The sequence below is a fragment of the Myotis brandtii genome, unplaced genomic scaffold (genome assembly GCF_000412655.1).
Source record: "Myotis brandtii unplaced genomic scaffold, ASM41265v1 scaffold726, whole genome shotgun sequence".
Classification (NCBI taxonomy): Eukaryota; Metazoa; Chordata; class Mammalia; order Chiroptera; family Vespertilionidae; genus Myotis; species Myotis brandtii.
In genome coordinates this window covers 332944-336545 of record NW_005370869.1, presented here as the reverse complement: position 1 = coordinate 336545, position 3602 = coordinate 332944, and the positions used below count along the sequence as shown (strand labels likewise).

The 3602-nt window shown below is 40.8% G+C and overlaps 1 protein-coding gene across 1 annotated transcript in view; it reads right to left on the bottom strand.

Moving 5' to 3' along the window:
* The window catches only part of IQUB (IQ motif and ubiquitin domain containing), a 59229-nt gene extending 55663 nt beyond the window's left edge, over positions 1-3566 (bottom strand). Inside the window, exon 1 of the mRNA XM_014530156.1 lies at positions 3331-3566. The gene's annotated coding sequence lies outside the window, so the exon portion shown is untranslated. The remainder of the gene's footprint in view (positions 1-3330) is intronic.
* Between the last annotated feature and the right edge of the window lie 36 nt (positions 3567-3602).

Genomic DNA, 3602 nt, shown 5'->3' with positions numbered 1-3602 from the left:
CAAAAATCGTACACCTATGGATGAGGCCAGTGGGTGGGGAGTGAGGGCGGAGGGTGGGGTGGGAACCGGGTGAAGGGGAGCTATGGGGGGAAAAAGAGGAACAACTGTAATAATCTGAACAATAAAGATTTAATTAAAAAAAAAATATGCAGAGACTGCATGTGGCTTGTGAAGCTCTTTTCAGAAAATTTGCCAGGCCCTCATCTAGCATATTTCAAACTGGAGTTCCAGAAGAAAACAGAAAAATGGAAAAAAAGGAAATATCCTAAAAAATAATGGCTGAGAATTTTTCAGAACGAATGAAATATATGGATCCACAGGTTCAAGAAGCATAGCATATACCTAATTCATAGCCATGTACATTGTAGTTAAATTACATCATAACAAAGAGCAGGTCTGGAAAGCAAACAGTGATAAAGGACATATCATCTACTGTTTTGAATCATATTAATTTTCTGACATTAATAGAAAAGAAAGAAAATCACTGCAGATTGCTCATTAGAAAAACAGAAGCCAAGGCAACAATGTACTAATTAAAATAAGATAGCTATCAACCTAGAATTGTGCACCCAGCAAAATAATCTTTCAAGAAAGAAAATACATTTACAAATAAATTACCTTCGAGATATCTGCTCTAAAGGAACTCCTAAAGGATATACTTGAAGAAGGAGGAAATGAGTCTAGTGAAAGTCTGAAGTTCAATAAGAATAGATGAGCAAATAAACTATTGTTGTCAACACAAAATAATAGTAAAAAATTGAAATATTATATAATAAAACATGTAATTGGAAAGATGAAAATAAACTGCTCACTCCTTATAAACATGTAATTGGAAAGATGAAAATAAACTGCTCTTGACTCCTTATACTGTTTAAAAATACCGTTTAAATTTCAAGTACAACAAATAAAATAACTAAAGTTTTAAAATTCTAAAACAAAAGGCGGGGGAAAGTGAAATGAGATAAAAACTGAACAAAACCTCGATTTTTAAAAAATTCCAGAAACTTCTTTAGGCTCTCACCCACTAAAACAAAACTTCCTTTTGGTTATTTTCTGCCATAACAGAGCTCAATGGCCTGATTAGAAAGAGAGTATCTAAACGAAGCCTAACTCAGCAACATACTTATCTGCCCTTTTTGGAGAGTCTGGGGAAAAGCTCTTGTTTCTATCTGGAGGGTCCCCCCTAAAATGGCCAAGACGGCTCTTCTAAATCAGCAACAAAATCAAGAACTTCTGCTCTGCAAAAAACACAACTAAAGAAATAAAAAGACAAACCATAGACTGGGAGATAATTTTTTTTTTGCAAAACTCACACCTGATAAAGGACTTGGATCAAAAATATTCAAAAAACTCTCAAAACTCAATAAAAAAAAATTAACCGTTAAAAAAAAAGAGTAAAAGATTCAATAGGCACGTCACCAAAGAATAGATACAGAATGAAAATCAGCAAAGCCTGGACTAGGCTGGGGCAAGTGTGGTGCCTGCAGGGCTCGACACTTGGACCTGAGCCTGAGAATAAATGCCTCCTAAAAGTCTGGACCCAGTTGCCTCAGTTACCTCATTCTAGTTCTGGTCCTGAGAACAAGCACATGAAAAGATGCTCAATGTCATTAGTCATTGGAGAAATGCAACTTCACATCACAATGAGGATCCACTATACACTTATTACAATAGTTAATATACGTTGGTGTATTTCTTTAGCTCAACACTATCAAGGGCTAGTGAGTATGAAGACAAGTGGCTTTTATACCTCGATGGTGAAAATGAACACTGGTGGGTGCAGCATTTGGGATAATTCTGTCAATTTTCTTATAAAATTAAATACGTACTTATTCTATAACCCAGCAATCTGTGTCCTTTACCCAAGTGGAATGAAAAGCTACATTCACACAAAACCTGTACACAGAAGTTTAGACAGGCTTTATTTTTAGTCACCAAAGACTGGATGGAAACAATACAAATGTTCCTTAGCTGATGAATGGATTCATATACTGTGATACATTCATAAATGGAATACTACCCACCAATAAAAAGGAATAAACTACTGATACACACAACAACAGGGAAGAATCTCAAATTATGCTAAACAAGAAGCCAATTTGAAAGGCTGCATACTCATGATTCACTGAAGTGATAAAGCAAAGCTATTGGTTCACAAACTCAAGAGCTCCCCAGGTAAAATCCAAAACTGCAACAGAGCAGTTTTATTTTGTTTTGTTTTAGAGAGGGTGGGGGGGAGAGAAAAACATTGATTTGTTGTTTCATTTATTTATGCACTTATTGGTTGCTTCTTGTATGTGCCCTGACTGGGGATCAAACCCACAACCTTGGTGTATCTGGATGATGCTCTTACCAAGTGAGCTACCCGGCCAGAGTGATAGGCGGCAATTTTAATAAGTAAGGGAACTTACATAGGAGGCTTGTCTTGGGCAGCTGCAAAGAGGAGTAGATCTCTGCAATCACCTACCAAAATTTAAGATTTTATATAGGGACCTTACTCCTGCCAAGTCATGTATACAGACCAGACGGTCTCAACACACATTACTCTCCAAGGACAGTGGAGTGGATGAGGAACCTCCCATTTCTCTATCTAGTTCAAGGGTCAACCCACAGTCAGGTCCTCTTGGACCTTCCACAAAAGCACAGACCAGCCTGTGCATTTTTACAGGTACAACTGCGTATTTGTATATGGAGGGCACCTCTAGAAGGTGAACTGGAGGACACGGATGGATTGAAGGCAGAACTATTTAAATGTTTTATCATTTATTTCTATTATCTATTCAAAGTAAATGTTTTAATCTTGAAATTTGTTTTAAAAGAAAATTGTTATAAAAGAAAATAGTCTCCATTATGATTACGTGCCAAAAAAAAGTCCCCCTTCCACCTGCAAGGCATGATAGATCTAGAATGTGAGTGTAAGCAGCAAGGCAGGGGTCCAGTTTTGCTTTCTACCAAATAGACTTGAGTTTTAAATTATTTTAAAAGGCACAGCAAAACCAGGGGAGGAAAGGAGGTGTGAGTGCCAGTGAGGAAAGTCTGTACGCCCTCTGTTTACTAAAGACTGAACATGGACCATGGATGGCTCAACGTGCCCTAATGCCAGCGCTGGGTACACACGCACGTTGCTTCTATGCTATTCCCGGGGGTGGGAGGTGAGGTACGGCTCCTAGCTAGAGGCTGCTCCTTCCGAATCCCAAACCACGGAGGCGGAGCCAGAAAGGGAACCCAGAAAGAAAGGATGCTTTGCACGGCTTTTAAACCAAAGGGGGGACATTCCCGACGGGCCAGTCAGTCCCCAGAGCCCAGGCGGCATCAGCGCCCGGGAGAGACCTCGGAGTGCAGCGCTGGTAGATCCCTGAGGCAAGGCCGGTCTAGCGGCTGGGTCCGGAGCGTGCAGCCGGAGCCTGTCCTCCTACCCGACCAGGAACTCGGCGACTCGGTCCCAGTGGTTTCTCGGGCTCCAAAAGGTCCGCACTGACTGGATGCTCTGTTACCCGCAGTATCCTAGCAACGCGGCTCGCGAGAAGAGAAGGTTCTCGCGCTGGAAAGAATGGCAGCGGAGGGGCGGGATGAGGCGGAGTCGGGGGCGGAACGGATTCAGG